This window comes from Lampris incognitus, chromosome 4, assembly GCF_029633865.1.
Source record: "Lampris incognitus isolate fLamInc1 chromosome 4, fLamInc1.hap2, whole genome shotgun sequence".
Taxonomy (NCBI): Eukaryota; Metazoa; Chordata; class Actinopteri; order Lampriformes; family Lampridae; genus Lampris; species Lampris incognitus.
Genome location: NC_079214.1, coordinates 71373154 through 71400536, shown reverse-complemented (window position 1 = coordinate 71400536; position 27383 = coordinate 71373154). Strand labels below are relative to the sequence as shown.

Here is a 27383-nt window from a genome sequence, read left to right as displayed (position 1 = left end):
GTTACTGAGTTAACTGAGTTGAGTGAGTTACATCACACACTCATCACACAGCCCCAGCATGCTGTGTGATATGTTTGAGCTGTTGTGTACCAGAGAATGTTTAAAGCAATACAAAGTGAAGGTGCTGGGGGTCTGGAGGGTTCCAGACCAGGGCCTGGTGCTGAGCAGAGTGGTGGTATGTGAGCCAGTGCACAACTGATGCCACTGTGGGGCGCACACACAGGATGTCCTGTTTCTGTGCTTTTGTGCAGCTACTGCATCCGGTCATCAGGACGGGAAATGGCACATATTTTTTTTCCTTGCGCGTCATCAGCTCAGAGGCCATTTCACACTGCCTGAATGAAGCCATGTTTTTCCACACAGGAATGTGCATGGCAATGGAAATGATGGAAAAATACTGTGAACTGTCTAGGAATTAACCGCTGTTTTAAACCTGGTCGATGAGAAAACAATTCCTATGGAAAATAAACAGCATGGCTTTGATAATATTCATATACTGCTGATTAAACAGGATCTAACACAACATGAGCTATTAAAGCAATATTTCACACAAAAACTATGAGATTACCAAGTGTAGACAAGGTCCCCTTTGTTACAACACTGGCTGTGATATAGTTATCTATGTGTTATCTATATGTTATGTATATGTCATGTATATGTTAGCTACGCGTTATATATATAATGTATATGTTATCTACGTTATCTATATGTTGTGCATACGTTATCTATGTGGTATCTATATGTTATGTATGTTATCTATGTGTTATCTACATGTTATTTATGTTATCTACATGTTAGCTATTATCTGTTATCTACATGTTATCAAAATGCACCTGTAATGTTATCTATGTTATCTAAATGTATCTACATGTTATCTACATGTATCTACGTTATCTGTCATCTACATGTTATCTACATTATCTATATGTTATGTAAATGTATCTACGTTATCTATGTTATCTAAATGTATCTACATGCTATCTGTTATCTATGTTATCTAAATGTATCTACATGTTATCTGTTATCTACAACTTATCTATGTTACCTACACATTACCTACACGTTATCTACATGTTATCTACACGTTATCTGTTTGTTATCTATACGTATGTTATGATATGTTATCTACATGTTGACTGGCTGGATTAAACATGCTGATGGTAACATATGTGTAACAGATGTTAAGTCAGCAATATGATCTTTACTGTGAGATAACATTGGCGATACACACAGAAAAATCCAGTTCTCATGTTCTACATACTCTGACACGAAACGTTTCCGGAATCTGTGAAATTATATCACATTTTATATTTCCCAATACTTTTTCATTGCAACTTTTTTTGGGGGGGGGGGGTGCTTGGGTTGATGAACCTGGTGTTGTGAGCTGGGATATCCCCATCCTCCAGCCCACACAATAGATTACAGGAAACCTGGCAACTCTGTATTTTTGCTTGGGATGTGCACACACACACACACACACACACACACACACACACACACACACACACACACACACACACACACACACACACACACACACACACACACACACACACACACACACACACACACACAGAGCCAAGGACAAATGCAGATAACTGGGAAACTTTGCTAAAATATTCCAAGTATGTCATTCATCATTGTCACACAAAAACATAAACACCTTCAGGCTGCATACCTACCAAGATGCCTGCACATACAAACCTGTGTGTCTGTGTGTGTGAAGGAGAGTGTGTAGGAGTGAGTGAGTGAGAGTGTGTGTGTGTGCGTGCATGTGTGTGTGTGTACATACACACAGGGTGTTGTGATGCGTCTAGTGCAGCAGTGTGTAGTTGGAGGGAAGGTGCATGTGTTCTTCCAACCCGCTTGTGTCCTTCCTGCCCTTAGCTTGCTGCCGCTGGCTAGCCTCTGTGGCGAATAGGGAAGCATGCTAGCGTGTAAGCCTTCCCTTGCCAGTACATAGCCTCTCCTTCACCAAGACTCCTGCCAGGCCTCCCCGTGGCCACACATGGTAACTGGGGTCTTGCGGCCCCAGGCTAACTGGGCAGGGAATCTCGGAGCAGCAGTGGGCCCCAGAGATATGGTGTGCAGGCCCACCCTGGTGGACACGCCCTGGCACCTATCAACCACTGCCCCGCTGCCTTGTGGGTGAGTCTGGAAGACATAAGGCTAAGGGAGCTCACCCCAACAGAAAAGCAAGCTGTGGCGGCACGCTTCGAGGCGGTTTCCGAAAAACCGGATTTCCGGCAGCCCCCTGCAGTTGTGTGGAGGTGCCGGTCGTCTAGGGATCCCCCTTGCTATCGGAACCATCTCCTCTACAATCAAGTCATGTGGCATTGGGAGAAGCGCACCCCCCATGCCACTTTAAAACCCATCTCTGCGCAGGTATCTTCTGCTATCTGAGTCCCCGACCTCACAAAGTCTGGCGGCGATGGAGTATCCAATGACGGGAGCAGGTCTGAATGAGCTGGGAGCTCTTAGCTGGAACTCTGCACGCCAGCGGCACAGGGCAACGGTCGTTAGCAGCTGGGATTAAGTGGCAGCTGTTTCCGGCAGACCCCTGTGCGTCTGAGCAGCCCTATTTAGGGACCGCACTGCTCACCCCTTTCAGGGAACGGCCTAGAAAAGGTGGCCCAAAAATTGCCCACTCAACACTGCGCCTGGGCAGGAAACCGCACCTGCCGGGCCATTCCACTATGCGGTCGAAAAACAAACATTATACCACTAAGATTTGCAGCATGGAACATAAGAACACTCCTGGACGTCAGCCATGGTACGGACAGACCTCAACGCAGAACAGCACTTATTGCTAGCGAGCTGAGGCGCTATTGTGTGGATGTGGCGGCACTCAGTGAGACCAGGCTCCTTGAAGAGGGCTCGCTCAATGAAGTAGGAGAGGGCTATACCTTCTTTTGGAAAGGATACCCCCTAGGAGGTCAACACATCCATGGAGTTGGTTTTGCAATTAAGAACAGTCTCTTACCCAAACTCGAAGAAACACCAGTGGGCATTAATGAGCGGCTTATGACTCTCCGTATACCCCTTGCAAAATGTCGATACATCACCTTGATAAGTGCCTATGCTCCAACTTTACCATCTCATGATGAAGAGAAAGATCGCTTCTACCAGGCACTCGATGATGTACTCATCAACATCCCAAGGAGCGACAAAGTCATTTTGCTTGGTGATTTTAATGCCTGAGTTGGGAAGAATACGCAAAATTGGAATGGAGTGATTGGCGCCCACAGCATTGGAAAAGTCAACCCCAATGGCATAAGACTTCTTAGTCTGTGCTTGGAACATGACCTCACCATCACAAACACCATTTTCCAACAAAAGAATAAATACAAGGCATCCTGGATGCATCTCAGATCCAAACACTGGCACCTGCTTGATTATGCTATCGTGAGGCGGGTTGATCTTAAAGACGTGCTCCTTACAAGAGCTATGCGAGGAGCAGACTGCTGGACAGACCACCGTATGATCCTGACAAAAGTCAGAGTGCATGTCTGACCCTTGAGACGCCAATCTGGGCCAAAAAAGAAACCACTCCACTGCGCCAGACTATCCAACAGCGACACCCGAAACACCTTCCGTCGTTCTCTAGCTGACAACTTAGTTGACATTGAACAGCTGATCAACTCAGAGTCTGGGATGGATGAAAAGTGGACCTCTCTGAGCACCACCCTCTTTGACAATGCAGCCCAATCCATTGGCTTCAAAACCAAGAAACACCAGGACTGGTTTGATGACAATGCCGGAACGATCTCCACCCTCCTGGACAACATGCATAAGGCACACAGAGCTGCCCTCAGCAACCCACTATCCCAACCTCTCAAGAAAAAATGGCAAGACCTCCGCTCTGAGGCCCAAGCAACTCTGCGGAAACTGCAAAATGAGTGGTGGATTTTGAAAGCCAACGAAATTCAGGCTCATGCAGACAGGAACGACATGCATGGTTTCTATGATGCAGTTAAGGCCATCTATGGCCCCAGAAACTGCTCCCTGACACCCGTTAGGTCTGCTGATGGAACAACTCTCATCAAGGATCAGGCCCTGTTAGTGGAGCGGTGGGCCGAGCATTTTAACACCCTGCTCAACCAGCCCACCCCAGTGGACTCAACTGTACTGGCAGAACTCCCTCAACAGCCTACCTTGCAAGACCTAGACCTCCCACCATCTTTTAAAGAAATCCTACATGCAGTCAAGATCCTAAAAAACAACAAAACCCCTGGACCTGATAATATTCCAGCTGAAATCCTCAAGGAAGGAGGCTACCTCTGTACGAGGACACTGTATCTCTATATCCTTGAGGTGTGGCGTCGCGAGTGTGTCCCCCAACAGTGGAAAGATGCCAACATTGTGGCCATTTATAAAAACAAAGGCGACAAATTCATCTGCTCCAACAGTAGGGGTATTTCACTGCTGGCCATTGCAGGAAAGGTCCTAGCCAAGATCATGCTCTGCAGACTAACACTCGCAATAGCCGAACAGGTCATACCAGAGTCACAATGCGGCTTCCGAAAGGATAGAGGGACCATTGACATGATCTTTGTGACACGCCAGCTCCAGGAGAAATGCAGAGAACAGCACAAGGATTTATACATAGCATTCATAGACCTCTCAAAGGCATTTGATACAGTTAACCGGGCCCTGCTGTGGCAAGTCCTGAAGAAATTTGGATGTCCACCCAAGTTTCTTACCATTCTTGGACCGTTTCACTCAGGAATGATGGCCCGAATGGTAGTGGGGAACCGCAGTTCTGAGCCCTTTGGTGTGCAGACTGGAGTCAGACAAGGCTGTGTGCTAGCTAGCCCCAGTCCTGTTCAATATCTTCTTAGTCTCTGTTACAACACTGCTACGAAGGAGGCTGGAGAAGCAGGCTGGAGTCACCATTGACTTCAGGCTTGATGGTAACCTATTTAACATCAGGAGGTTTCAGGCAACCACCAAGTTGACCTCTGAGACCATTATTGAGCATGTTCGCAAAGCTACCACTACCCCCTCCAGCACCACTTTTACATGCCCGGTCTGCAACCGCAACTGTGCATCCAGGATCGGACTATTCAGCCACCAAAGGACCCACAAATAGAAGAAGATGGTCATCATCGGGCACGATGGACAACCAGCAAGCAAGTGTGTGTGTGTGTGTAGGACAGTGTGTGTGTGTGTGTGTGTGTAGGAGAGTGTGTAGGTGTGTGTGTGTGTGTAGGAGAGTGTGTAGGTGTGTGTGTGTGTGTAGGAGAGTGTGTAGGTGTGTGTGTGTGTGTGTGCGCACGCATAGCAGTGAGTGACAGAGAGCAACTCTGAATAATGTGCAGGGAACATGTTGTGAGGCATGGCTATGTGCGGGGGGTATAACCACTACCCTCCCATCAGGCTGGTGCTGAGCTGCAGCCCATCAAACACACTGCACTGTGTGCGTGTGTGTGTGTGGGTGTGTGTGGGTGTCCTTTCCTTTTTCAGCGTTTTCTAAACTTCAACACGTAACAACTGGACACACAACAACCCCACAGAAATCGCTGACATGCTGCTGACAACATGGAAGACATCACTTCAAGATGTTCTTTCATCACATTCAGCAGCTGAACCTGTTGAGAACTGTGCAAAGGCCAACACACAAGCAACCCCAACCCAAACCACCAACCAAAACCTCCAACCCAAACCACCAACCAAAACCTCCAACCCAAACCACCAACCCAAACCACCAACTCAAACCTCTAATCCAAACCACCAATTCAAACCTCCAACCCAAACCTCCAACTACTAACCCAAACCTCTAATCCAATACTCCAACCCAAACCTCCAACCACCAACCCAAACCTCTAATCCAAACCTCCAACCACCAACTCAAACCTCCAATCCAAACCACCAACCCAAACCTCCAATCCAAACCACCAACTCAAACCTCCAACCACTAACCCAAACCTCTAATCCAAACCTCCAACCCAAACCTCCAACCACCAACCCAAACCTACAACCCAAACCTACAACCCAACCTACAACTCAAACCTACAGCCCAAACCTACGAATTAAACCTATAACCCAAACCTACAACCAAAACCTACAACTCAAACCTACAACCCAACCTACAACTCAAACCTACAGCCTAAACCTACAAATTAAACCTATAACCCAAACCTACAAACCAAACCTACAACCTAAACTTACAACTTAAACCTACAACTCAAACCTAAAACCCAAACCTACAACCCAACCTACAACTCAAACCTAAAACCCAAATCTACGACTCAAACCTACAACTCAATCCTACAAACCAAACCTACAACCCAAACCTACAGCATTACCTGAACAACAACACAACACAAACCTCTGGCTTTACCTGAACAACATTACAACCACAATCAAGTTTACTGGCCATGTAGGTTTGCATATACATGTAATGTGACTCTGGTTTCATGGTTCTCTCAGTGTACTTAACATAGAATAACAACACTACAACACAACAATCTTCACATATATACACAAGTATTGACTTATACAGGTGAAATAAGAGGTGGTAAGGTGCAGTGGTGCAGAGAATATATCAGAGATACTGAAATAGATGTTAGCGGCCTACTTACATACATGCCTGAGGTAGATGTACATGACAGAGTGTACCAGTATATGTACAATGTACAGTATATACAAAATGTACAGTACAGTGTATACAACATGTACAGTACAGTATATACAACATGTACAGTACAGTATATACAGAATGGTTTGATTTATTGACAGTGTTAAGTGTTAATTTGAATGACAGCCTGCAGAAAGAAACTGTTTTGTTTCTGGTTGTTTTGGTATACAGTGCTCTGTAGCGCCTGCCAGAGGGGAGGAGTTGGAACAGGTTATGACCAGGGTGTGACGGGTCTGCGGTGATGTTGTCTGTCAGTTTCCTAAGTCTGGAAGTGTAAAAATCCTGAATGGAGGGCAGGTTGGCACCAATGATTTTCTCTGCAGACTTAACTGTCCATTGTAGTCTGTCCCTGTCCTGTTTGGTGGCCGAACCAAACCAGACGGTGATGGGTGTGCAGAGGACAGGCTGGATTATTGCAGTGTAGAACTGAATCAGCAATTCCTGAGGCAGGTTGAACTTCTTGAGGTGGTGGAGAAAGTACATTCTCTGCTGGGCCTTTTTGATGATTGATGTTGGAGCCCACTTTAGGTCCTGGGAGATTGTGGAACACAGAAATCTGTAGGTTTTCACCGCAGACACTGAGCTGTTGGGTATGGTGAGGGGGGGCAGTGCTGGGGGACCCCTCCTGAAGTCCATTGTCATCACCACAGTTTTAAGTGTATTCAGCCCCAGGTTGTTATGGCCACACCAGAGAGCCAGCTGGTGTAGCTGGTAATGTCTTTCAAACCTCTCCAGACTGATGATGGGTCAGTGGTAGAAAACCTGTTTTTCAACTTTTCAGAGTAGCACCTTTTGCCACTCTGATCTCCTTTGTGAGTGAGTATACAATATTTAATATACTTTGTGAGTATATTTTTGGCTTTGTCATACTGGATCCTATCCCCACTCCCGTAGTCTCCTCTTTGGCCTGATGAAGGTGCCCGAGTTTAGCTGAGACCAGGGCTGAACCAAATTACCTCTGCAGGGGTCAGAATTTGGCAAAACATGAGGGAGGAGTATAGGAGGATATGCCACAGCACATATGAGAATGCAAGTTCTTTACCACCTCTCTACACTCCAGCACTTCTCTACAGCCACAACAGACACAGGGAACTTCCTCCCAGGCACCAGGGCTGTTTGAGGGATGTTTATGACATTGAATTCAACTGTGCAACAGCATGAAAACAGGCTTAGTATGCTTTTGTTTTTGTTTAAAACATCTGACCTCAGGGCATCTGGGTAGCATGGCGGTCTATTCCATTGCCTACCAACACAGGGATCACCAGATTGAATCCCTGCATTACCTCCGACTTGGTCGGGCGTCCCTACAGACACAATTGGCTGTGTCTGCGGGTGGGAAGCCAGATGTGGGTATGTGTCCTAGTCGCTGAACTAGCGCCTCCTCTGGTCGGTTGGGGAACCTATTTGGGGGGGAGGGCAGACTCGGGGGAATAGTGTGATCCTCCCTTGCGCTATGTCTCCCTAGGTCTGCAGCCCTCCCCGGATCGGCAGAGGGGGTGGAGCAGCGACTGGGATGGCTCGGAAGAGCGGGGTAATTGGACGGGTACAACTGGGGAGAAAAAAAAGGGGGGGGGGTCCAAAACATCTGACCTCAAATTTATCATTATAGGAGTCATTTCAAAGAGTAGATGCAGGGTCAGTGTAGCCACACACACAGCCAGACTGACGCTGGCCCTGCCGTTTGAGGTAAAGTAGCTTAGCTTTGGTGGAGGACATGAGTTGAGGGACATACAAAGAACAACCAGACTGCTGAAGAGTGAAAACTACAGGGAAAGGCAAGCCTGTAAATCCATCCATTATGCAAACTGCTAATCCTGCTCTCAGGGTCGTGGGGATGCTGGAGCCTATCGGAGCAGTCATTGGGCAGCAGGCGAGGAGACACCCTGTACAGGCCGCCAGGCCATCACTCACTCACTCACTCACTCACTCACTCACTGAACACACTCAACACACACACACAAAATCAGGGTCCGAAATTAACTTTTTGGCTTACCGGCCAAGGGGACTGGTAGATGAAAAAATCTACCGGCCAAGCATATTTTTTTCCGGCCAAAATAATTAGTAGCCTTTTTTGTGCCATACATACGTTTTCAGTACATACCAGTAAGGGAATAAGGTATTGGGTTGAATAAAAGCTTTTAAAAATGTGAAGAGCAGATCTGAAGCAAAAATATTTTTATGTAAAATTAGTCAGTGGTTAAAAGATAAAATGTTACAAGTATGATTTCATGTTTTATTTGCAGTATTATCATAACTACTCGAGTGCTCCACATGCCCGTCCCTAGTCCCAGACTACGTCTCACTCTACAGCAGCCACTCTCTTTGCACCGGCCATGAAGCCTGGCCTCCTGCTCCTGACAGTCTTGGTGCCACAGATCAACAGCACTGGTTGGGTCATACTCCCTGATCTCGGGAGATGACAGCTGCACCATCAGTAGATCCGAGAGTGTGTCTGAGTTGAGGTTGGACTGCCAATCAGTTTTAACCTGTTTCATGGTGTTGAAGCTAGCACACAGCTAACGTTACTGCAAGCTAGGTGTCACATACTAGTAGGGTTGCCAACATTATATCACAGGAAAACGGGACAGGAGGGCAGAGGTAATCAAGAAAAAATGCCAGAGTAACAGCCTACATGACACTTTGTATACAGTGCATCTGGAAAGTATTCACACCCCTTCACTTTCCCCACATTTTGTTATGTTACAGCCTTATTCCGAAATGAATTAAATTCCTTTTTTTCCTCATCAATCCACACACAATACCCCATAATGACGAAGTGAAAAAGGTTTTGTAGAAATTTTTGCAAATGTATTAAAAATAAAAAAACAAATATTGCATGTACATAAGTATTCACACCCTTTACTCAGTACTTGGTTGAGGCACCCTTGGCAGCAATTACAGCCTCAAGTCTTCTTGGGTATGAAGCTACAAGCTTGGCACACCTATATTTGGGGTATTTCTCCCATTCTTCTCTGCAGATCCTCTCCAGCTCTGTAAGGTTAGATGGGGAGCGTCACTGCACAGCTATTTTCAGGTCTTTCCAGAGATGTTCAATTGGGTTCAAGTCTGGGCTCTGGCTGGGCCACTCAAGGACATTCACAGACTTGTCCTGAAGCCACTCATTCCTTGTCTTGGCTGTGTGCTTAGGGTCGTTGCTGTGTTGAAAGGTAAACCTTCACCCCAGTCTGAGGTCCTGAGCGCTCTGGACCAGGTTTTCATCAAGGATCTCTCTGTATTTTGCTCCATTCATCTTTCCCTCGATCCTGACTAGTCTCCCAGTTCCTGTCGCTGAAAAACATCCCCACAGCATGATGCTGCCACCACCATGCTTCACTGTAGGGATGGTATTAGCAAGGTGATGAGAGGTGCCTGGTTTCTTCCAGACGTGACGTTTGGCATTCAGGCCAAAGAGTTCAATCTTGGTTTCATCAGACCAGAGAATCTTGTTTCTCATGGTCTGAGAGTCCTTTAGGTGCTTTCTGGCAAACTCCAAGCGGGCTGTCATGTGCCTTTTACTGAGCAGAGGCTTCTGTCTGGCCACTCTACCATAAAGGCCTGATTGGTGAAGTGCTGCAGAGATGGTTGTCCTTCTGGAAGGTTCTCCCATCTCCACAGAGGAACGCTGGAGCTCTGTCAGAGTGACCATCGGGTTCTTGGTCACCTCCCTGACCAAGGCCCTTCTCCCCCGATTGCTCAGTTTGGCTGGGCGGCCAGCTCTAGGAAGAGTCCTGGTGGATCCAAACTTCTTCCATTTACGAATGATGGAGACCACTGTGCTCTTCGGGACCTTCAAAGCTGTAGAATTTTTTTTGTACCCTTCCCCAGATCTGTGCCTCGATACAATCCTGTCTCGGCGGTCCACAGACAATTCCTTTGACTTCATGGCTTGGTTTCTGCTCTGACATGCACTGTCAACAGTGGGACCTTATATAGACAGGTGTGTGCCTTTCCAAATCACGTCCAATCAATTGAATTTACTACGGGTGGACTCCAGTCAAGATGTAAAAACATCTCAAGGATGATCAGTGGAAACAGGATGAACCTGAGCTCCATTTTGAATGTCATAGCAAAGGGTGTGAATACTTATACTATATGTACATGCAATATTTCAGTTTTTTATTTTTAATAAATTTGCAAAAGTTTCTACAAAACCTTTTTCACTTTGTCATTATGGGGTATTGTGTGTAGATTGATGAGGAAAAAAAAAGGAATTTAATCCATTTTGGAATAAGGCTGTAACATAACAAAATGTGGGGAAAGTGAAGGGGTGTGAATACTTTCCGGATGCACTGTAGGTAGCCCAGAGTCTTATGTAATAATAATAATAATAATAATAATAATAATAAAGTTTATTTGTATAGAACTTTTCATACAAACAATGTAGCCCAAAGTGATTTTACATTTCAACACAGAAGATACTGTAGTAGGCTAAAGATATAGAGTAAACATATGTCTGTGAAAAATATATCCATACATATAATAATAATAATGATGATAATAATGATAACTGACCTGTTAATAATAACTGACCTGTTAATAATAGACCTGTTCTGGCAACCCACAACACAACAAGATGACATTTTAAAAATGTAAATATCAATCGATCAAAAATCCACTTGCACTCTGCATTGACTGGAGATGGAGAAGGCGCCTCTGTTGCTGCCAAAATGCGCAGGCATACTATGTGTGACATAGGTCATAACAGGGTCTCTACTTCTCTCCCCACTGCTTATTGTATGTACACAATCTATTCTTTTTCGGAGGGCCCAAATCGCCATCTACACTTGCACTCATTTTTCCCAACAGGGTCGAGAGGAAGAGACGACTAAGTTACACATACAGGCCAGTTAGTTTTAAATGATACTTCTTTCCAACTGAGCGCCACCCATCGGTATTCCCACGCACCACAAGCAGGCCAGATTTAAAGGCAGTATAAGTGTATATATAAAATATTTTTTAAATCATTCAGATACGGGACAAATGTCGTCCCGTACGGGGTGAACCACTTCTGATCTAAATACCGGGCGTCCCAGCTAATACGGGACGGTTGGCAACCCTACATACTAGTACTAGCTGGCTAACGTTAGCTACTGCCAGCACTTTGTTTACGCTGTATAAGGATTTTTTGAGATGACAACTAAATTCCCTTACTCGCACATCCATTCGAAGTTGGAGAGTGGTCTCGCCTTCTTGCCCGTGGCATGCACAGTCCTAAAAATGTTCTGCATTTTCATGCTGGTCTGCTCGGACATGGCTATTAGCGCCTTTACGGAGGATGTTGCGAGGACAGGCTCCGACTGAGCCCGAGAGGCCTTCATACAGGTAATGTGACATCTGGAGGTCTCATGTTCCCTGATGTTTTCTACCTTCATTATCTTGTTACCGATGACAAATGAATTGCTACGGTTTTGGCATCATGGCAATAGACGGAGCAACTCATTATCACGGTCTGTGCGTTATACTCCAGCCAGCCTCTCGCACCTCCTTTATCGCCATGACTCCACTTTTTACTAAACTTTCTTTTTTTTCCCTGGTTTGGTGGTGATGGTGGCTTCTTCCTCCTCTTCAGGGCATGGTTGCCTTTTTGATGGTGGTTTTGCACCTTCTAAATATCGTCACATAACTGGTGTTGCTGGCTAACGTTAGTTAAAAGAATAGAGTAGGCTAGTACCGAGTGTGACGGTGCTGCTGTCGTTGTTCCTCTCGAGTGTGTGCGTAATGTTACCTGCCAGTAACATCTACAACATTCTAATGCACTTTGGTTGGTTAATTTCTGTTACTGCTGTTGTGAAGGAGAGAGAGGGGGAGGGAGAGAGCGAGAGAGATGGGGGGGATAAAGTGGTTGGATTTCACTTTTTTTGTTACTCGTCATGTGGCGGGTAGGCTTCTGAGTTTTACTCGCCAATCAGAAAACCTACTCGCATTTGGCGGGTGTTAATTTTGGACCCTGATACACACCCACACCCACCCACACACACACCCATAGGGACAATTTAGTACGACCGATTCACCTGACCGACATGTGTTTGGACTGTGGGGAGGAAACCGGAGCCCCCGGCGGAAAGCCACGCAGACATGGGGAGAACATGCAAACTCCACACAAAAAAAAAAAGTAATCCCAAAGAAGATTAGGGTGACAATGAAAAGGTAACACTAATCCTTTTCTTATACAACGCTGGATGGACCTGGCTATGTCCCAGCTGACTGTGCCAACACGTCATCTGATGATGGCCGTCATCCAAAGCGTCTTAACAGAACCACAGTGCTCTCCTTTGGCTAGCCTCAGTGTGTCAGGCTTTACCAACTGGACCGCTCAGAACCTCCGAGTCACAAAACCATAAGGAAAATGAAACCAAATTCCCATCTAACACTGAAGAGTGAGGCCTAGATAGATCCCGATGCTGGTTTAATGAGCGGATGTTGCACATAATCATCAACGGGCTAGCTAATTTATAATTAGCCTGTAAATGTTTTGAGGAGTTAAGGGTAATTCTCCTATGCTTGTTTGTCGCTTGCCGCATTGTGTGTCGGAAATGAGCAACTGAAAAGACCTCATTCTGGAAAATGTGTGGAAAGTTCAAGGTGGTCCTGGTACTGTCCTGGTACTGTCCTGGTACTGTCCTGGTACTGTCCTGCTACATGAACGACCAGAAGCAGCTGTTCCACAGTACCACTGCACGTCAGCCACACCACGGAAGAGTCCCGAGCAGTGCAACAGGTGCTTGCACATACGTACACGCACACGCACACACACACGCACACACGTACGTACACACACACACACACACACACACATGTATGTGCACACACACACACACACGTACGTATGTACACACGTATGTGCACACACACACACACACACACACGTACGTATGTACACACGTATGTGCACACACACACACACACACACACACACACGCACGTATGTACACACGTACGTGCACACACACACACGTACGTACACACACACACGCAAGCACATACACACACACACACGTACGTACATGCACACACACACACACACACACACACACACGTACGTATGTACACACGTATGTGCACACACACACACACACACACACACACACACGCACGTATGTACACACGTACGTGCACACACACACACGTACGTACACACACACACGCAAGCACATACACACACACACACGTACGTACACACACACACACACACACACACACACACACACGTACGTACACACACAAACACACGTACGTACACACACGTACGTACGTACACACACACACACACACACACACACACACACACACGACAAGAGCTTAAAAAAGGTGAGTAATTTGTGAGAGCGAGGACAGTGCGTGTTCTTAAATTAGAAGCAGTCAAGTGACAAAGGAACTCCGGGACAAGCAGGGTGTTCTTGTGCCGTGGCTAAGATACAAGCAGAGCCCTGCAACATATTGTTGCCCCTGAAACCAAACCCATTGTGTCATGTGCCACTTGCGTGGCATGGCTCTCCGCTACTCAAAATGACCAATCACCTTTTAAGCCGGCGACACAGGATCTGGAGTCTGACCTACTGAGAATCGCCACAGAAATATGTTCTAGCATTTGACAGCGTGGAGCCTGTGCTTATCAAGCCAGGGCCATATTTATAGCTCACTGTATACAGCATCCACATTATAGAGCGTACACGTTGTGGCAGCCGACCAGGCCCGCTACACTGCAAACACTGAGCCACGCTTGGTTTCTTCAGCAGACAAGGCTGACCGACAGACTGCCAAACAAACCTGCACCGCAACACACCGGCCTGATGGCAAGAAGCAAACGCCCCAACTCAAAAGACATCTTACCCACCCTTATAGTGGGATTTGTTCACCTGCGACCGATCACAGATGAGACTAACTGGAAATATGATGGCTGTGTTTGATGCTATACCCACTGAGTGGCCTGTCGTGTGCCTGGGCTCTCTCCTATCCTCTCTACCCTCTCTACTGAGGACCGGACTTGCTGCTTCTCCAAGGCAGTGTGGTGATGAAGAGGAAGAGGCTTCTCTCTGCTCCGCACCCTCTGTTCCCACTAACCTGAGCCCGAGTCATTCCAGACAATTGTGATCCTGGTTTTGTCTTCATGACTGCTTCTTTACCATTTGTGACAGATCTGGCTACTTACTCAACATACCAGAGACATGACTTAAGTCACATGACTTGGACTCAAGTCAGATGCAAGTCACTAATTTGATGATTTCACACCTGACAAGATTGAAACTTGCAACTTGACTTTGTGACACCAATGATTTCACTTAGCTTTGAGCCTGTTGACTAGAAAGACTTCATACCATTTCAAAACCCAAGTAAATCCTTTAAATAAATGAATAAATACACATTTTTGAAAGCATTCATGGTTTGTATGATTTTAGTATATTAACTTTTTCTGTTAACATTTTGAAATTGCATTGAATTTGATGAAGAGCACATAATGACTTTTTTAGCACTTGAAACTCAGAGTTTAGCACTTGCCTGTTTTGACTTCACTGCCAAGACTTGACATTGACTTGTGACTTGGAAAACAACAACTTGGCCCCACCTCTGCATCATACCACCTCTGTACTCTCTCTCTCTGAGTGACGTGTCTGGGTCTGCCTGCAGTGTGCATGGGAGCTTGACTCTCTCTATCACGGGTTCTGTGGTACTTGGTTGACGATGCTGCAGGGGAGGGTTCTGCTCTGTGGGCATGTTTGGGAAGGTTGCTGCATATGTTTCTGCAGAGAGTGCTTTCCAAGTGTCCAGTTTTCTTTATGTATTGTTTTGTTATCACTAAGACTAGTCCCTTAAGTGTTTTACTTCTAAATCTGTTACTGCATTGTCCGCTCTGCCCACTTAGCACCTGTTGCACATCATTCCTGAAAGAAGGATCCATCCCACTGTTTCTCTGCCTGGAGTTTGTCTAATCTTTCCCCAAAAAGCTGTTTCTTCTGTGGAATTTCTCTCTTCCAAGTTTTAGGTCTATGGGATGCTGCATGCTTCAAACAAAGTGCTGCTGGAAATGTTAGCGTCAAATAATGAGGGAAACTCCTTACTGACATCGAGATTACATTTCTATAACTTTCTGGAACTAACATTCCGGAGTGTACCCCCATTTTTGGCAGCAGTTGGCCAAGTGTGTGTGAAAGTAAGCAGCGTTTCAAATGGTCTGCAAACCAAGGCAATGGAAAGAAGTACTGGAGTTGGTCCTTGGGTGCTGCAGCTGCCCACTGCTCCTATACAATACGCTGTTAAGTGTCAGGAGGATTGCCGTGACTTGTACATTGGGGAAACTAAACAGATGCTGGCAAAGAGGATGACACAACACAGGAGAACTAACACGTCAGGCCAGGACTCCACAGTGGCCACTCTTTCAAGGAAGAAGATATGCACATCCTTGATAGGGAGGAACGCTGGTTTGAACAGGGAGTCAAAGAGGCCATCTATGTGAAGAGAGAACGACCATCCCTGAACTGGGGGGGGGGGGGGGGGGGCTAAGAGTACATCTGTCGCCATCTTACAATGCTGTGATTGCAACTATTCCCCGATCCTCTGTGAACCATATACATGACCATTCTAACTCTAATTAATGGTCACGGCAATTTGCATATGAAACTGATCCCTGGTTTTGGTGGCGATGCAACTTTGCAGTTTCAGTCGTTATACCACTGTATTGTTTATAAGGGTGGGGATACCGGTAGTCAGTTGAGACTGAAGAGGTACTTAGATGATAATGAAAGGTTTCTCCCACTAAACATTGTGTCCAGATGAACTGACTCAACTTTCTGGGATCAATTTAAGCGGACTGCTTAAGCAGTATTTCAATATGATTCCATTCAGAGACATTTGATCACTACAAGAAATTAACCTACTGGGGTTTCCACTACTTTTCATTTAAAAAAACATCAAGTTGGAAAGCATTTGTGCACTCAAGCTGGTGAGATGTGGGCCCGTGATTAATTACCGCTGGCTCAACGCACGGTCCACAGGTGTGCAGGATGCAACTCAGCCAGTTACCAACGTTACTGCAAAACAAATGCTACAGAAAGGCAGAATTGTACATAAAGCAATAAAGGGATGCATTTAAAAAGGTGCGTTTGTATAAGTAACTGCTCCAGGGCTTTACTGTTTAAATTTGATTAGGTTTTTGCATTCCAATCTCAAGTTTTAAAGCAGTCAAGTTGCATGTATGTCAAGTCTCAAAGCAGATGAAGTTGAGCTGCAAATCCCAATTTTTGAAACTTAAGTCCAACTGGAGCCCAAGCCTCAAGTACAGCTCTGTCTATGAGGAACAGCCTCTCGCCCCGCCTTTGAATTTTAGTTAGTACAGAAAAAGTATGAATGACCTGGCCTAATGACTTGTTTTCTGACCACCTGTCCACTTGGTCAGAAAACAGGTGATATGAGCCGGTTCGTTTGAAGCGTGTGGAAATCTTGAGGAAAGAGGCTGTGGGCCATTGTTGTTAACAGTGTCTATTTCCACTGTGTGGATCTCAAGCCCTCTGTAACCCTGATTAAGAGCTATTTTCATAAACTGGACTTGATTAACAACAAATCCCCAACCACCCACCCCTTCTAACGTAAGGACTGATTTCATAGTTTGTTGACCTCACAAATGTATTTCAGTTTTCCTTTCAGCAGCTATAAAACTGCAGCCACTCCTCTGCCTCACCCGTCATTCTAGCATTAAAGCATTACATGTTAATGCGAGTACTAAACTTGGTAAGAGAAGAAGAAAAAAAATTCAAGTCAGAAGAGGGACAAGGTGTCGGCAAACTAAAGGCCCTTTTCCAAACCCCCATTACCGGGATGATCACTATCCTTTTATAGACTGGCTCCAAAAAAACAGCCCCCTTCACCTTCTTTTCAACCCAAACAGACAAGCCCAAGTTCCTGGACCCCAAGCCCAAGTTCCAGCTAGAGAAGTGCAGATCTCCACCAGGCATACATATCCCCCCTTCTCCAGTGCTCAAACTGGCAACAAACCACCACTCCTTTTCTCACCTACCGGGAGAAGGGATAGACACACACACACACACAGGAAAAAAAACAAAAAAACAAAACAAACAAAAAAGCCGGGGAGGGGGGGGGTTTCCTGCCATTGTAAGAATTTGTGCAGATTCCAAGTCAATTGAACAGGAAATATGGGGGGAAGAAAGTTTTTAATATGTAGCGCTCAAGCTAAAAATCTACCTGATAAAATGTTTTGTGGGTCAGTCTGTGGATACGCGACCTCCTAGATGGACCCTCGCAAAAAACCGACCAAGTCTGACGTGAAATCACAGAGATCAACTATCATAATTTCAGAGCCCTTATTAAAAAACTTCAAATGTGTTTAACCGTCGTGGTTTTCATGATATGAAAGGAAAGCTGCTCTGTTGATCGTATTTCCTTCATTCTAAAGCAATAAAACAATGGTAGAAAAAAAAACTTCAAACGTGTTTAACTGTCGCAGTTTTCATGATATAAAGTGAATCAAGGTGAATGGCTGCTCTGCTGATGGACTTTCATTCATAAACAACAAAGAAAACATAGCTCAGCCATGGGAACGTTCTACTGTAGCTACTGAGAAGAAATGTGCTACTGTAGCTACTGAGAAGAAATGTTCTCCTGTAGCTACTGAGAAGAAATGTTCTCCTCTAGCTACTGAGAAGAAATGTTCTCCTCTAGCTACTGAGAGGAAATTCTCTCCTCTAGCTACTGAGAAGAAATGTTCTCCTGTAGCTACTGAGAAGAAATGTTCTATTGTAGCTACTGAGAAGAAATGTTCTCCTGTAGCTACTGAGAAGAAATGTTCTCCTCTAGCTACTGAGAAGAAATGTTCTCCTGTAGCTACTGAGAAGAAATGTTCTCCTCTAGCTACTGAGAGGAAATTCTCTCCTCTAGCTACTGAGAAGAAATGTTCTCCTGTAGCTACTGAGCGGAAATGTTCTCCTGTAGCTACTGAGAAGTAATGCTCTCCTGTAGCTACTGAGAGGAAATGTTCTCCTGTAGCTACTGAGAAGACATATTCTCCTGTAGCTACTGAGAAGAAATGTTCTACTGTAGCTACTGAGAAGAAATGTTCTCCTGTAGCTACTGAGAAGAAATGTTCTCCTGTAGCTACTGAGAAGAAATGTTCTCCTGTAGCTACTGAGAAGAAATGTTCTCCTGTAGCTACTGAGAAGAAATGTTCTCCTGTAGCTACTGAGAGGAAATGTTCTCCTGTAGCTACTGAGAAGAAATGTTCTCCTGTAGCTACTGAGAAGAAATGTTCTACAGGAAGAGATGTAAACGGATGAGCCACTGTGGCGACCCCTAACGGGAACAGCCAAAAATAGTAGTAGTAGTAGGTGTCAGAAGTGGGATGGTGAGGCCATCGGAAGTCGTGCGTCCAGAGGTGTGAGGGAGCCGGTATGCTGAAGGAGGAGGAAGTGTAACGACCACGGATGACTTTACTCACTAGCCCTTGGCTAACGGGTCAAACCCTTAAAAACAAAAAACAAAAAGATCAGCCATGGCAAATGTTTATTATTGCTACTGAGATGATTTCCAGCTGTGAAATTAATCCTGTCAAAGACAGGATTAATCCTGTCCTTGAAACTGTATTTTTATCACGGAGCGTTAAGCACTATAGCACTTCTGTGTGGCAATGAGTCGCACATGCACACGGTTGACTCAGATCAGGCAGCAACAGAAAGCAGTGTTGGCCGAGTGAGCTAGAGAGTGAATAAGGAGAGGGCGCAGCGGTAGAGAGAACCAACGTTTTTCGAAGGTTTTTAATCACCGCGAGTAAAGAGGTTCTTCATCATGCACTCAAAACTGCACAAAAACATTTAGGCTGACAGGTCCAGTAGTTTGCGAGATTAGCCGTGGACACACGGACACACACACACACACACACACACACACACACACACACACACACACACACACACACACACACACACAGAGAAGAACCTGAAAGATAAGGTTAGATGAAAAACTAAAGAGCACATCTGAAAATATCTGAACACACAGACAGCATTTTAGATTTGCAGCTGGAGCTAAAGAGTCAAAAGACTGCCCAGACTCTGTGGTCCAGGAAAACAAGGTTGCAAATGTGTGTTACTCTTCTCTCCCTCCCCTCCGCCTCCTACGCTGTTCACCGCACAATTCAAGGTAGTGCATGTCAGGAAGACAACACAATGGTGGAAAGTTGAGTGTGAGATGTCAGGAACTGGCAAGGGACCTGCTTGAGGCAAGGAGGTCACTGGCGTGCTGCCTGGCCGGCATCTCTGCTTTATCAGCTCCTGAGGATGAATAGCGAACACAACCAGTGGTGAGGCTGTTCCAGCTTCCTGTGCAGAGCCACATAGAGATGCAGGCAGGGAAGTCTTCCTCTGCACTCACACTGCTTCTCTATTCACAGCGAGCAGATAAGGAAGCACAGAAAACAGGAGGTATGGTGCATGCACACAAACAAACACACACACACAGACATCAACACAAACACACAGACATATCAACACAAACACACATAACAAGCACACACACATATCAACACAAACACACACAACACAAACACACACACACATATCAGCACAAACAACACACGCATGCGCACACACACATCAACACAAACACACATATCAACACAAACACATAACAAGCACACACATAAACACAAACACACACAGACAACACAAAAACACATACAACACAAACACACACACATATATCAACACAAACACACACATATAAACACAAACACACACATTAACAAACACATACACATTAACAAACACACACACATAACACAAACACATACCACACACACACATATCAACACAGACACACACTCACTTGTTTCCTGAGAACACCTTCAAGGTCAGAATGATACAATGTAGACGAGAACACAAGAGCATGTGAAAATGCCTTCACAACAACACCGCTGAGTCGGTCTGGTGTATGAGGTCTGGTGTATGAGGTCTAGGGTATGAGGTCTGGTGTATGAGGTCTAGTGTATGAGGTGTAGTGTATGAGGTCTGGTATATGAGGTCTAGGGTATGAGGTGTAGTGTATGAGGTCTGGTATATGAGGTCTAGGGTATGAGGTCTAGGGTATGAGGTCTGGTGTATGAGGTCTAGTATATGATGTGTAGTGTATGAGGTCTGGTGTATGAGGTCGGCTGTTTGAGGTCTAGTGTATGAGGTCTAGTGTATGAGGTCTGGTGTATGACGTCGGCTGTTTGAGGTCTAGTGTATGAGGTCTGGTATATGACGTCGGCTGTTTGAGGTCTAGTGTATGAGGTCTGGTATATGAGGTCTAGTGTATGAGGTCTAGTGTATGAGGTCTGGTGTATGAGGTCTAGTGTATGAGGTCTAGTGTATGAGGTGTAGTGTATGAGGTCTGGTGTATGAGGTGAAGTGTATGAGGTCTAGTGTATGAGGTCTGGTGTATGACGTTGGCTGTTTGAGGTATAGTGTATGAGGTCTGGTGTATGAGGTCTAGTGTATGAGGTCTAATGTATGAGGTCTAGTGTATGAGGTCTGGTGTATGAAGTGTAGTGTATGAGGCCTGGTATATGAGGTCTAGGGTATGAGGTCTAGTGTTGAGGTCTAGTGTATGAAGTCTAGTGTATGAGGTCTGGTGTATGAGGTCTAGTGTATGAGGTCTGGTGTATGAGGTCTAGTGTATGAGGTCTAGTGTATGAGGTCTGGTGTATGACGTTGGGTGTATGAGGTCTGGTGTATGAGGTCTGGTGTATGAGGTCTGGTGTATGAGGTCTGGTGTTTGAGGTCTAGTGTATGAGGTGGTGAGAGCAGGCAGTGGTAAGAATGAGCTGATTCGGGGCATTTTATCTGAGCTTCATGGTAAAAGTAGAACACTGCATGGGGTTGGCATCTCCCTCATCATCAAACGCTCCTGGATTGCCATACAGTCCGTAATGCAATCCCAGGCACACATGGTTCATCTTAGAGACAGATATTTTTAGCTGGCTCACAGGATCATAATAATTCACCACATTGTCTGGTCAGACAATGTCTGCAAATTGTACAATGCAGGAAACTTTAACTTTCATAACTGTCGTGTGCTTAGGAAATCATCCACCAGTGAAGAAATGCTGAAAAGTGTAGGCTGTTGTGATGTGCTAACACGATTTGTCATTTTTATGAGTAAATCGTGGTCTAATTTGAATCTCATGCAGACAACTCTGCTGAACTGCCCTCATCTATACAGTCCCTTGAGGAGACTTCCCCAGTTGAGGTCAAATACTTGGTTTTGTCTTAAAATGCAAGATAAATTAAGAACATACAACCACGGCTCACCACATGCAAGTCACTGAAATCTAAAATGCATGAAAGGGGAAGCAAAAGGGCTCTTTTGAGAATTTGACATTCCTTCTCGTAAATCAATATTTTGTCAACATCATTTTCAATTCAGTTCCGACCATCTTCGCTCTTCAACATCAACCCTAAGAGCTTACAGGCTGTTTGCTGTGCCTCACAGGGGTCCTAGACCATGAGAAGTGAATGCAGGATGTTGAATGACTGTATATGGACTTAATTGTGTTTTGGTTTCGTCAAAAGTAGGTTACACAACACAAAGACTCCGAGCACTAAGGAATAGAATCATAGTTCAAGGAAGTCTGTTGAAGGAGTATAATCATGACACCAGAAATTGCCTCAGTGAGTCCAAAAGAAGTCCATGGATTATCCCAAAACTGGTCCAATACCAGCTCCCGTTAGGGGTCGCCACAGCGGATCATCCGTTTCCATTTCTTCCTGTCTTCTGCGTCTTCCTCTGTCACACCAGCCACCTGCATGTCTTCCCTCACCACATCCATAAACCTCCTCTTTGGCCTTCCTCTTCTCCTCTTCCCTGGCAGCTCCATATTCAGCATCCTTCTCCCAATATACCCAGCATCTCTCCTCCACACATGTCCAAGCCATCTCAATCTTGCCTCTCTTGCTTTGTCTCCAAACCGTCCAACCTGAGCGGTCCCTCTAATATAATCGTTCCTAATCCTGTCCTTCTTCGTTACTCCCAGTGAAAATCTTAGCATCTTCAACTCTGCCACCTCCAGCTCCGCCTCCTGTCTTTTCGTCAGTGCCACTGTCTCCAAACCATACAACATAGCTGGTCTCACTACCATCTTGTAAACCTTCCCTTTAACTCTTGCTGGTACCCTTCTGTCGCAAATCACTCCTGACACACTTCTCCACCCACTCCAACCTGCCTGCACTCTCTTTTTCACCTCTCTACTGCACTCCCCGTTACTTTGGACAGTTGACCCCAAGTATTTAAACTCAGACGTCTTTGTCACCTCCACTCCTTGCATCCTGACCATTCCACTGTCCTCTCTCTCATTCACGCATAGGTATTCTGTCTTGCTCCTACTGACTTTCATTCCTCTTCTCTCTAGTGCATACCTCCACCTCTCCAGGCTCTCCTCAACCTGCACCCTACTCTCACTACAGATCCCAATGTCATCCGCGAACATCACCGTCCATGGAGACTCCTGCCTGATCTTGTCCGTCAACCTGTCCATCACCATTGCAAACAAGAAAGGGCTCAGAGCCGATCCTTGATGTAATCCCACCTCCACCTTGAACCCATCCGTCATTCCAACCGCACACCTCACCATTGTCACACTTCCCTCATACGTATCCTGCACCACTCCTACATACTTCTCTGCAACTCCTGACTTCCTCATACAATACCACACCTCCTCTCTCGGCACTCTGTCATAAGCTTTCTCTAAATCTACAAAGACACAATGCAACTCTTTCTGGCCTTCTCTATACTTCTCAATCAACATTCTCAAAGCAAACATCGCATCTGTGGTGCTCTTTCGTGGCATGAAACCATACTGCTGCTCGCTGATCGTCACCTCTCCTCTTAACCTAGCTTCTATTACTCTTTCCCAAATCTTCATGCTGTGGCTGATCAACTTTATACCTCTGTAGTTGTTACAGTTCTGCACATCGCCCTTGTTCTTGAAATCTCATATGACTGAAAATATGAAATCTCAAATATGACTAAACATGAAATCTCATAAATATATGACAAATATGAAATCTCAAAATGAAATCTCATAAGTATATGACTAAAAATGTGAAATCTCATAAATATGACTGAAAATATGAAATCTCATAAATATATGGCTGAAAATATGAAATCTCATAAATATGACTGAAAATATGAAATCTCATAAACATATGACTGAAAATAGGAAATCCCATAAATATGACTGAAAATATGAAATCTCAAATATATGAATAAAAATATGAAAGCTCATAAATATGACTACAAATATGAAAGCTCATAAATATGACTAAAAATATGAAATCTCACAAATATATGACTAAAAATATGAAATCTCATGACTGAAAATATGAAATCTCACAAATATGACAAAATATGAAATCTCATAAATATGACTGAAAATATGAAATCTCAAATATATGACTGGAAGTATGAAATCTCATAAATGACTGAAAATATGAAATCTCATAAATATACGACTAAAATATGAAATGTCAGCTAAAGATGACGCTAAACATATGCACCGTCAGCGTGTAAGATGTCTTTATAACCTCACTGTACAAACTTTCTATAACCTCAATCATATCGCCAGGACATCGGATGAAATTCAGCTTTTCTAGGTGTTTTGCATGACTGGTAAATTAATCTCTAAATGTCCAGCTTTCCCAGGGGGCATGGGAACCCTGCATATACACATCTGAAGAACCGCATGTGTAGTGCCAGCTCATACTTCTGTGGAAACACACAGTTTCATGATTTCTACTGAAACACAACATTTCATAATTACATGAGTGTTTAAACAAGATGACTGACACGATGGAGTGACTCTGAAGTCAAGACAGGAAGAACTGTGCAGGAGATCTCAGATATGAAAACACAATGTTAGCTTTCTTTCCACTCAGCAAACACCTGGGCAACGTCTCACCAGGTTAAGAAAGAGCAGGGAAAGGGAAGGACTGGGAAAGACGGGACTTAATTTAAACTAGACCAGAGAATAATCATTAAGATTTGTTTCACATGCAGTAAACATTTGTTTCTAAAATGTTTAGACTTACCGACTTGTAGGTATTGAGCACAGGTTCTCCTCACCCTACTGAGCTTCTAACTTCTAACCACAAACTTCTAACCACAACCCTGTCAGCTTCCTCACCTGACATGCAACACAGAGGCCTCTGAACATTCTGAGAGTTGTTGTCAGAATGAAGCGACTCTCACAGATCACACAGATCACACACATTACACACATTACACCAGCAGCAGGTTCTGCAGTGGAGTGTTAAAGTGTGTGTGTGTGTGTGTGTGTGTGTGTGTGTGTGTGTGTGTGTGTGTGTGTGTGTGTGTGTGTGCGCGCGCACCAATGCATGCAGTAACCAGGCTGCTTCAGCAGACTGACAGAGCTCAGGAAGGAGCCATGACAGCCAAGTGTTCAGGACCTTGTTCTGGAATGGCAGTGGGTTTTCCTGGCCCAGCCTCCACCCTGCTTACAAGACCAGGGCCACATCTCTGCTCATCATGTCTATCAGCATGAGGGTGGTCTCAGGCAGGGAGTACCTTCCTCATAACACAGTCACAGCCATGACAGCAGTGTGTGTTGCGTTGTCTGAATATGTTCGTGGAAGGCCCTGTAGCCCCACCTGCCCTCTCTCTGTATGTCAGTTTGAATAACAGCGTCAGGTAAGGCCTTAGATGCAAGTAGTTGGGGTTCGCGCCCCGGTCTCATCAGATCCGACTATGGCCGGACTCGACGAAGCAGCAATAATTGGCAACGCTGTCTTGGGGAGGGGGACGGAGTCGGCTTGTGTTCGTCACATGAATGCGTCTGTGTGTGTGTGTGTGGGAAAAAGCAGTGGTTCGGCCTGGATTCACCTTGTCACGGAAGTGGGGAGGCGTCTCCTTCCAGACTGCCGGCCGGAGAGATGCAGTTGGTGAACGCGTACAGTACGAGGGTGGGTGTTTGAACTAAAATAGGGATCGATTGGCCACTAAATTGGGAGAAAAGGGGGAAAAAAATCAGAAATAAATGTATATATATAAAAAAAAAGAAAGATGTGAGTAGTAGTAGTCCCACTTTTATCAACCCACCAAAATACTACAGACATAGTTTTTCAGCTACTATACATGTATAAACAGAAATGGCACACAGATTGCATATGATCACAGATTATTTGTGTTGTGATGATATATCAATATTCATTCATTCATCTCCAGCCGCTTCTCCAGGGTTGGGTCGCAGTGGCAGCAAGCTATGTAGGGCACTCCAGACGTCCCTCTCCCCAGCAACGCCCTCCAGCTCCTCCTGGGGGATCCCAAGGTGTCCCCAGGCCAGACTGGACATGTAGCCCCTCCAGCGAGTTCTGGGTCTACCCCAGGGTCTCCTCTCAGTCGGACGTGCCCGGATATCAATATGACTGTCTACAATGTTTTTTGCCGGTCTTTGGCACTATTTGTGGGAATCCACGAGCACACGTGCCAGAACATAGACTCACATTTACTGTGCTGCAGGCTTGGCTGGTGTGAACAAACATGCTTGTTTGAGTGGCGAAATGAAAAGCCAAAAATTCAGGGCACGGCGACTTCTGATGTGGCTGTTTAACTGAATGGGAGCATGGACTGCCTGACTCTGAAGTCCACTGTCCAGATGAGAATGCATAACATGTGGATATACACATATCTCTGCATATATCAAACAGTGATGGAATTTATCCAGGTACACAGTTCACTGAATACTTCTCAGGACAAACGGAAATGAAAATTTTGACTTTTTAAGCTATATTTATTGGTGTCATGACTTTTCACCAAGTCACATGTGGGCCAGGCGTGGGTGTAGGAGGTCATGAGTTACAGGGAGGAGATGAGAAGTTACAACAGACTAGACATTCCTAACACATGTTCAATGAAGACCTTCATTCCGAACAGGAAGACAATCCTGGACATACCTTGAATGCACCAGAAGCAGTAGGTACATTTTCAAGACTAGCAGCAGCACTGACCACTGACCAAGCAGCTAGAGAACAACATCTGAGATGTGCCAGTTGAGTGGATGACTAGAAGGAAATGTATAGGATATGAAAGGTGATTCAGAAGCTTTCCTGCCGATTTCTAGCCTGCTCTTCTTCATGTTGTATCCAGCTCCTGCCTGCACAGAGAGGTGGTCAGCAGTCAATGTCATTTTCAATGTTTTCTTGACTTCTTCTGAAGCTCTTGCAAATCACTCTGTTTTGTAACCGAAACAAAGACACAGACCAGGAAATAACATGACTCTGTGTGTGAGTGAGCGTGCAAAAGAGACTGAGAATACAGAGCCACATATCATTACATTACACAGAAATACATGTGGTCACATAAATACATCAAATTAGCAACCGACTACAAAGACCAAATGGTCCTGCTTCATTTCTCATCTGAAAATAATAATAATAAAAATCTGAGCTCTCCAGCTTAGTGCCATGTCATCCTGTGTTATTCCCATTTCCTGGTGAGCTCATAGAGTTTTTCGGCATGGAAAAGTCCTGCCTGACAGAAAACCGCCTCCGTTTCCTTGTGTGTTTGATTTCACTGGCAAATGGCATGCTGATTACTCATGTGTGGATCTTCCCGACAAACACGAGCCCCCCTGGTTGGAAGGGCATCCTGATATCTGGAATGCACTGTTTAGTTTCCCCCCCCCCACATAGTTTTAAAAACAGCACTAGAACGACGTGCAGGGCCACACGTCAGGCCTTCATCCTGGTCA

General features: G+C 45.1%; 1 protein-coding gene across 3 annotated transcripts in view; it reads right to left on the bottom strand.

Annotated features, from left to right (window-relative positions):
* Positions 1-27383, bottom strand: part of sbf2 (SET binding factor 2) — a 364253-nt gene that overhangs the window by 262595 nt on the left and 74275 nt on the right. The window lies entirely within an intron of this gene.